We start from the raw sequence: 9,628 nt of genomic DNA on the forward strand, positions 1-9,628 counted from the left end.
GCTTCAGATGCGATGGTGATAAGGGAGCATCAATCAATAGATTCTTGTCACCAGTCATGTGATTTGTACATCCACTATCGAGGACCCACTCAGTGGCTTTGGGTTGATCATCCTGCAGATGAATTAGTGCAGCTTACGAACTTCATATACTTCATCAGTGAAGAATATGACATCAATTCATCAGATCAATTTCATCAAGCAATAGAATAGATAAAGCAGTATGAGGACGTGAGAAATGAAAGTTCATTTCTTCATGATTAGCCTGCGTCCTTTCAGGCACTCTTCAGGTCTCCAGCAAATTCTTCAGACGTTCAAGCACGTCTGGAGACCTGACCCTGCAGAAGAGATTAGTTCTTTTTCTTCACCACCCACATCTGAAGGGGTGGCAAAGAGTTCATCACTCTGTGAGCTCCATATGAGAAAGGTGGCATAGAAGCCAATCCGTTTCGTTTCACATAAGAGAAGTTAGGGTAAGCATATGAATAAGCAGAGAAATTCTTCGAGGACTTATGAACATAATGATTAGAAGAATAATGCTCGTATTCATAGCCCTTGGCTCTTCCCTGTGAAACAGAGTTGTTAGCACGATGATGTTCATATGAGGACTTGGATCCATATGAAGAATTTGGTCCATATGAAGAATTTGATCTGGGGTTCCTAATCTTGACAGGTGGTGTCATGAGGACATCCACCTGAAGACTTTCAAGGCACTTTTTGGGAACCCAGATTTTCTTCATAGGGGAACCGTTCCTGCAATTAGTGCCAACATATCTAGCAAATACTTCACCATTCTGAGTTTTAAACAGTTTGTAGTTGGAGTCAAATGACTCATCAGAAGAATGAGAAGATTCACATGTAAAGCCAGATAGATTAGATGGATCAACTGGAGGTCCCTTTGCAGCAACCCATGAGGTTTTGGGGTACTGCTCAGGCTTCCAATATGTACCATCAGCATTGAGTTTCCTCTCAAAGGCAATACCCTCTTTCCTAGGGTTCTTGTTGAGGATCTGCTTTTTAAGCACATCACAAAGAGTCTGATGCCCTTTGAGGCTTTTGTACATGCCTGTCATGTACAATTCCTTCAGCCATGCATCGTTAGTGATACTAGCAATGTCCTCGGATGAGGAATTAATGATAGTAGAGACAGTTGAGGAATTTGTAGCATTAGAAGCATTTGAACATTCAGGTGAAGAATTAGCAGATTCACGTTCAATGCATTTCAAACATGGAGGAACAAATTCTTCCTGAGTAGCGTTGATTTGTTGAGCAAGTAATGAATCGCGCTCCTTCTGAAGATCTTCATAACTCACTTTTAGCTTCTCAAGATCTTGCTTTCTTTGAAGAAATTCATAAGAAAGCTTCTCATGATCAGATAAGAGAGTGTTATGATGACCTTGAAGGTTGTCAAACCTAGTCTGAAGTCTCTGAAGATTTTCAGTCAAGGTTTTAGTGCGATCCATTTCTTCACCCAACATATCATCACTTTTGTCTAGCATGTTTTGAACCTTTTCAAGGGCCCTTTGTTGTTTCACAGCAATCTTAGCAAGTTTAGAATAGCTGGGCTTAAGGTTTTCATTAGATTCATTCTCACTTGATTCAGAGGAGGTATATTTGAGTACCTTGGCACCCTTTGCCATGAAGCAATAGGTGGGAGCGTAGTCATCATTGCCTTCATCAGCCTTGTTGGTGAGGTCATTTTCTTCGGTGTTGAAGATAGACTTGCTGACGAATGCAGTAGCGAGGGCTAGGCTCACCACACCAGATTCAGAATCCTCAGATGCCTCCTCTTCCTCATTTTCTTCACATTCAGCCTCAGAGTCCATTTCCTTGCCAATGAATGCCCGAGCCTTCTTGGAGCTGCTCTTCTTGTGAGATGAAGACTTTGAGGATTTTGATGATGAAGATTTTGAGGATTTCTTCTTTTTCTTCGCATCATCAGAAATGTAATCCTTGTATTTCTTCTTCTTTGATTCCTGCTCCCACTGAGGACAATCTTGAATGTAGTGTTCGGGTTTCTTGCATTTGTGACAAAGCCTCTTCTTGTAGTCACTAGATGAGGAATCATTGCTCCTTGAGGGTCTTCCAAAGCGACCACGTCTTGAGAACTTCTGGAATTTCTTCATGAGCAGCGCTAGATCATGGCTCAGTTCTTCAGGGTCACCAAGGCTGCTGTCAGAGTCTTCATCCTCAGACTCAGAAACTGCCTTGGCCTTCAGTGCACGTGATTTGCCATAGCTCGAACCATATAGATCTCTCTTTTCAGCAAGCTGGAACTCATGAGTGTTTAGCCTCTCGAGGATATCAGCGGGATCAAGTGACTTGTAATCAGCACGTTCTTGTATCATCAATGCCAGAGTATCAAATGAAGAATCAAGCGATCTCAACAATTTCTTCACCACCTCATGGTCGGTGATGTCAGTGGCACCGAGCGCTTGAAGCTCATTTGAGATGTCAATGAGGCGATCGAAGGTTTGTTGAACATTTTCATTGTCGAGTCTTTTGAAGCGGTTGAAGAGATTGCGAAGAACATCAACTCGAGAGTCACGCTGAGTTGAGACTCCTTCATTTACTTTGGACAGCCTATCCCAGATAAGCTTAGCAGATTCCAAAGCACTCACTCTTCCATACTGTCCTTTGCTCAGATGGCCACATATGATATTCTTCGCTTGAGAATCGAGTTGCTTGAATCTCTTCACATCGGTAGCGTTCAGTGAGGGTGAGACAGAGGGAACACCATTTTCCACAACATACCAGAGATCGTTATCAATTGCCTCAAGATGCATTCGCATCTTATTCTTCTAGTAGGGGTAGTCCGTCCCATCGAAGGTAGGACACCCAGCAGAGACCTTGATCATACCTGCGGTCGACATAACTAAAACTCCAGGCGGTTAAACCAAAATCACACAGAACAAGGGAGTACCTTGCTCTGATACCAATTGAAAGTGTGTTATATCGACTAGAGGGGGGTGAATAGGCGATTTTTATAAATTATTCACTGAGGAATTTGTGGGTGAGGAAATTCCTTAGCGAAGAACTACTTGCAGTGGAATAAGTACTCAAAAGTATGCATAGCAAAACACAAGCATAGTCATCATGATGAAATAAAAACAAGCATAGAGTACAGAAAGCATAAACACAGGATAACACAGGATGAAGACAAACAGACTGAGGAAATTGAACTGAGGAAATTGAGAAAGTCTTCAGTCAAAGTCTTCAAACACAGATATGAACAAGCATACAACACAGTAATGAGGAAATGAAAGAGTTGAGGAAATAGAACTAGTAAGCTTGGTGAAGACAATGATTTGGTAGACCAGTTCCAACTGCTGTCTCAGTTGTACGTCTGGTTGGAGCGGTTAGGTATTTAAACCTGAGGACACACAGTCCCGGACACACAGTCCTCACCGTATTCTCCTTGAACTAAGGTCACATAGACCTCGCCCAATCACTCGTGGTAAGTCTTCAGGTGACTTCCAAACCTTCACAAACTCGGTCACTCGGCGATCCACAATTTCCTCTTGGATGCTCTAGACCATGACGCCTAACCGTCTGGAAGAAGCACAGTCTTCAAAGGTAACAAGCGTCGGATCCACACATGATCAATCTCTTCAGTGATGCTCAATCGCTTTGGTTTTGTGGGTGTTTGGGTTTGGGGTTTTCCTCACTTGATGGTTTTCGCTCAAAGTCCTCCGAGGATGGGATGCTCTCAAATGACAAGTGTCAGTTTCTCTCGGAGCAGCCAACCAGCTAGTGGTTGTAGGGGCGGCTATTTATAGCCTAGGGAGCAGCCCGACATGATAAGACATAAATGCCCTTCAATGATACCGTTAGGTGGGTATATATTTTGGGACAGCTGGCGCATAGCACAGCAACGGTCGGAAATTTGAGTATCAAATTCCTGAGGGCTATCATGTTCCTCACTGTGTAGGCAATCCGCACTGGCGAATTCCTAACTCCTCAGTCAGAACAAATTCCTCAGAGACCAGAAGAACTTCGTCTCTGTCACTGAAGAATATGACTGAACTATATGAGATTTCCAATGGCTTCACTCGAAGGGATTGGTAGGTGTAGGATTTTGAGTTGAGCATCACATGGAAATTTTTCCTTAGTATTTCCTCGAGCCCCTTTAACAGTACGGTGTTTCCTATGACTCAAGAAAGAGAAAATGAAACTACGAAAACAAAAGTCTTCACGCTTCATGTTCCTCAAATGAATACCAAGTCTTCAAGGTCACACCAATTTCTTCACTTTCAAAGTCTTCAGAAAGTCTTCAGAAATACCAAAGTCTTCAGAAATACCAAAGTCTTCAGTCGAAGAACTTCATTTTTAGGGGTCGACTTTCTCTGTAAATATCAAACTCCTCATAGACTTATAGACCTGTGTACACTCATAAACACATTAGTCCCTTAACCTATAAGTCTTCAATACACCAAAATCACTAAGGGGCACTAGATGCACTTACATATCACTTCACCAAAAATGTAGAGTCTTGGAGCTTTGCCAATTCTTGTCCTTAGCATTTTGAAGGGGTCCACATCTTCGTGTCCTTGCCATGCCACTGTTGAACTTATCTGAAATATACTAGATAAAAGTGTTAGTCCAACAATATGTATGTTAGACATTAATTACGAAAACCACCAAGGGAGCAAATCTGCTTTCAATCTCCCCCTTTTTGGTAATTGATGACAACATACATCAAAGATTCAAATAAGGATATGGCAGACAATGTATGAAAGCTTTGAGAGAACATGTAACATGCATATGCTCCCCCTACAAGTGTGCAAACATATAAGTGATAATAGCTCATGAAATGTGAGTGCACAATAGGAAGGAACGAGTAATGAGTTACATGCATCTTGGCTATGTGCATCAGAGCAACATGATGAAAGGAATACCTTCATGTCCATGATTCTTTCTTGCAAATAATATGTGCAACAAGCAAGAGATCATCATGCACATGAGTATGATGCATATATTTACCTTGAAGTGCTTGATTAGATTTCTGAAGAAATATACTTGAGAAAACAATGTTAGATAACACTACATAATTTATCCAAGATAGGACACAAGACCAATAAGAGTACAAAGATTGGGATGACATGTAAGAGGTAAGTATCACTGAGTACTTTAGGTACAAACATGTCCCCAAAAGATCAAAGATCAAACAGGATTTCCAACAGAGTTCCCAAGATGATTTTTCTCCCCTAAACTTGAACTTCCTCTCCCCCTGAATCTAGCATTGGATAGGTAGAGTGAGATAAAATCAGAGCAAACCAACTCAGAGCAAAAACTAAAACAAAAGGTTCAACTGGGATTGTCAACATGTTTCTCCCCTCTTAGAAACATGTAGGTTCTCTCCTCTATGTAAAATGCATCTCTCTTCCTTAGGATATTCCTTTTGATATAGAAGAGATTTGTAATAAGCTGAAAGCTTTGATGTCCATCTCTCTCTCCCCCTTTGACATCAATTTCCAAGAAGGGTCTAGCTCCAAGGTTATTGGTCAAGTGGGTGTGGTCCTGGAGAGGCACAATTAGGCATAATGTGATTTTAGATGCTGGCAGAGGGAAAGAATCATTGAGTGGAGCTGGCTAAAGAAAATAAATAATTTGGCAAAAGATTCTTTTAGCAGTGAAGTCGGTGACTCCGAGTTGTGTTGATCGGTGACTTCGAGATGGGAAGTTCATAGATAAATCACATCGATTGGTCTGAATTAGTCCCTTTTGGTTGTACCGATGAACTGTGTGCAGTGGTTATTTGCACTTCGGTGGGACCAGTGTGTTTCAAGTCGGAGAGACCGACTTCATCACAGAAAGAACATTTTGTCAACTCAACTCACTTGCACATAAATTTTCACAAGGATTTTCAAGGAATTCGAAAAGGATTTGCAATGAATTGACTAGAGAGGAAACTAGCTAAAGAAAAAGAACACGAAAGGAAAGAGATCTAGATGAAGTTTTTTAAAAGAAAAAACACACAAACAAGAAAGCAACCTAAAGAAACACTAGAGAACTTCATCTAGAGGAGGGTCGGCGACTAGGTCACCTATGTTAGAGTATATTGACTTAGGAGTCAAGTGAGATCACTTGATCATAGGTTATACTCATCGTTAAGCTCAAAATGGGGTTACCACTTTTCGTTTAAGCATTTCATTGTCTTCACATCTTGTTGATTTTCTTTGACTCATGTCTTAGAGTAAAGCTTCTCTAAGATGTGAGGACTTACATTGGGTTTTGGTGTTGATGTCTATCATGCAGTTGAACTTGAGGTGGATGCTCATGGAATGAAATTGGGAGCAATCCGTTCATTTGTAGTCCATCTTCCTACATGGGTTAGTTTTGCAAGGAACACCATATATGTATCCAACTTGACAAGAGTGAAACATAGAGTCATATGTTGTCAAAGGATATGTTTGAGTTGTCTTGTTCCTAGAGCACACCAAAGATCTAGACACTTGGTCCAATTTTTATTGCTCAAGATAGGAGTTTGAGAGCAAACTTATGAAGTGATGTACATCCAAGTACCTACAAGGGTTAGATGCAATAAAAAGGAGCAATATATCCGAGATCTGAAATGATCACCATTAAAGTGTTACCAAGGATTAGTCATAAAAGCTCATGCCCTTGCACGCGTCCAAGTGAGTTTGTAGTTCACGTTGGAAGCATAAATGACATTCAACTCACTTCTCAAGTGATAAAATATCTTCTCATCAAGAGGTTTAGTGAAGATATCCGCCAATTTCTTGTCGGTCGAACATGCTTGAGATCAATGTCACCTTTAGCAACATGATCTTGAATGAAATGGTGACGAACCTCAATATGCTTGGTTTGGGAATGTTGCAGGTGATTGTGTGAAATCTTAATAGCACTCTCATTATCACAGAGTAATGGCACATGTTTCACATGTATCCCATAATCTTTGAGAGTTTGTGTCATCCATAGTACTTGAGCACAACATGATCTGGCTGCAATGTATTCCGCTTCGGCAGTGGATAGAGATACCGAATTTTGCTTGTTGGAGGACCAAGATACAAGAGATCTACCAAGAAATTGACATGTACCCGAAGTGGATTTTTCTATTAATCTTGTCTCCGGCATAGTCCGAGTCGGAAGAGCCAACAAGTTTGAAAGAGGATCCTTTGGGATAACAAATGCCAAAGTTTGGTGTATGTATCAAGTATCTCACAATTCTTTTCACGGCCTTAAGATGACACTCTTTTGGTGCCGCTTGATATCGTGTACACATGCACACACTTAGCATGATGTCGGGATGAGAGGCACATAGATATAGCAATGGGCTAATCATGGAGCGATAAACCTTTTGATCAACCGGTTTGCCATCCTTTGTCAAGTCAAGATGTCCGGTGGTAGGAATGGGTGTTTTCATACCTTCGCTTTCTTGCATGTTGAACTTCCTAAATAAGTCCTTAGTGTACTTTGTTTGTGAACGAAGGTACCATCTCTAGTTTTCTTGATTTGCAAACCAAGGAAGAATTTGAGTTCACACATCATGGACATCTCATACTTTTCCGACATCAACCTTCCAAACATTTCACTAAAGAGAGGGTCAGTAGATCCAAAGATAATATCATCAACATATATTTGGCATACAAATAGTTCACCGTTAACTCTCTTAGTAAACAAGGTTGAATCAACTTTACCAATTTCAAAGGCTTTTTCAAGAAGAAACTTTGTCAAGCATTTATACCAAGCTCTAGGAGCTTGTTTGAGGCCATAGAGAGCTTTATGAAGTTTGTAGACATGGTTTTGTTTCTTTGGATTAACAAAGCCGGGAGGTTGTTTAACATAAACTTCCTCCTCAATTTCACCATTTAAGAAAGCACTTTTAATGTCCATTTGATAGAGGTTGATATCATGGTGATTGGCATAAGCAAGTAAGATGCGAATGGACTCAAGCCTAGCAACGGGGGCATAGATCTCACAATAGCCCATACCTTCGACTTGTGTGTGACCTTGAGCTACAAGACAAGCTTTGTTGCATATGACTTGTCCATCTTCATCTTGATTGTTACGAAACACCCATTTGGTTCTGATGACGTTTCGTTCATCCTTGGGCTTCTCAGACCAATGTCCAAACTTGATTCCTCTCGAAGTTGTGTAGTTCATGCATAGCATTTACCCAATTAGGGTCTTCGAGGGCTTCATCAACCTTCATAGGCTCAATACTAGAGATGAATGAGTAATGCTCACAAAGGTTAGCTAAACAAGATTTAGAGCGAGTGACTCTCTCGGATTTGATGTCGACAAGAATTTGTTCGACAGCATGATTCTTGCAAATTCTTTCTCTAAATTAAGGTAGCTTTTGCTTGGGTTGTGGTGAAGCACCCTCATCATCTTCTTCTTCTTCATTGTTATTGTTGGTGTCGTTGTTCCTTTGAGGAGGTGGAGAAGGAGGTCGAGGTGGATCATCTTGTTGGACTTCCTCATTTCCTTCGTCTTGACATGTTCCACTTGTGGATGCCTCCATATCAACTTGTGGTTCACCTTGACGTGAAGTTGAGGCTTCTACTTGAATGGACGAAGTACTCTCCTTCACCTCCGTTGGATGAATCTTGCCAATAGACAAGTCTTGGATTGCTTTCGAAGGGTCTTTGTCTCAAACATCAATTGGCAATTGCTCGACTTGCGAGCCGTTAGATTCATCAAACTTCACATCTACCATTTCTTCAACTTTTCGAGTGAAGATGTTGTAGACACGGTAAGTGTGAGAGTTCAATTCGTAACCGAGTAGGAAACCTTCATGAGATTTAGGAGCAAATTTTGAACGACGATGCTTATCAAGAATGCAACATTTTGAGCCAAATACTCGAAAGTATCCAGCTTGTGGCTTGTTACCGGTGAGTAGCTCATATGCCGTTTTACCAAGAACTTGTGAAGATAGAGTCGATTTGTAGCATGACAAGCCGTCTCAACTGCTTTCGCCCAAAATGTTTTGGCGTCTTGTATTCATCTAGCATCGTTCTCGCCAGCTCGATGAGGGTACGGTTCTTCCTCTCAACAACTCCATTTTGTTGAGGTGTGTATGTAGTCGAGAAATCACATGAGATGCCTTCTTCGTCAAGAAAGGTATCCACATTAGCGTTCTTGAACTCCATTCTGTTGTCGCTCTGAACCTTCTTGATCTTCACTTCAAATTGATTTTGGGCCTTTCTAGCGAAGTTCTGTAAGATCTTTTGTACCTGCTATTTGTCATCGAGAAAGAACACCCACGTAAATCTGGAAAAATCATCAACAATGACCAAACAAAAAGGAGTTACCACCAAGGCTCTTGTAAGCATTGGGACCGAAGAGATCCATATGGAGTAGCTCAAGTGGTCTCCTCATGGTCATAATGTTCTTCATGGGATGACTTCCTCCAACTTGTTTTCCTGCTTGGCAAACACTACAAAGTCTATCCTTGTCAAAGATAACATCTTTCACACCAAGAATATGATCTCCTTTAACAAGTTTATCAAGATTTCACATGCCTACATGTCCTATCCTTCTATGTCATAACCAAACCTTTAGAAGATTTTGAAGTAAGACATGTATAAGGTTGGGCTCTTTTAGTGAAATCAACAATGTATAGATCACCTCTATGGATGCCGGTAAAGACCATATTATGATTATC

The sequence above is a fragment of the Triticum aestivum genome, chromosome 4D (genome assembly GCF_018294505.1).
Source record: "Triticum aestivum cultivar Chinese Spring chromosome 4D, IWGSC CS RefSeq v2.1, whole genome shotgun sequence".
Classification (NCBI taxonomy): domain Eukaryota; kingdom Viridiplantae; phylum Streptophyta; class Magnoliopsida; order Poales; family Poaceae; genus Triticum; species Triticum aestivum.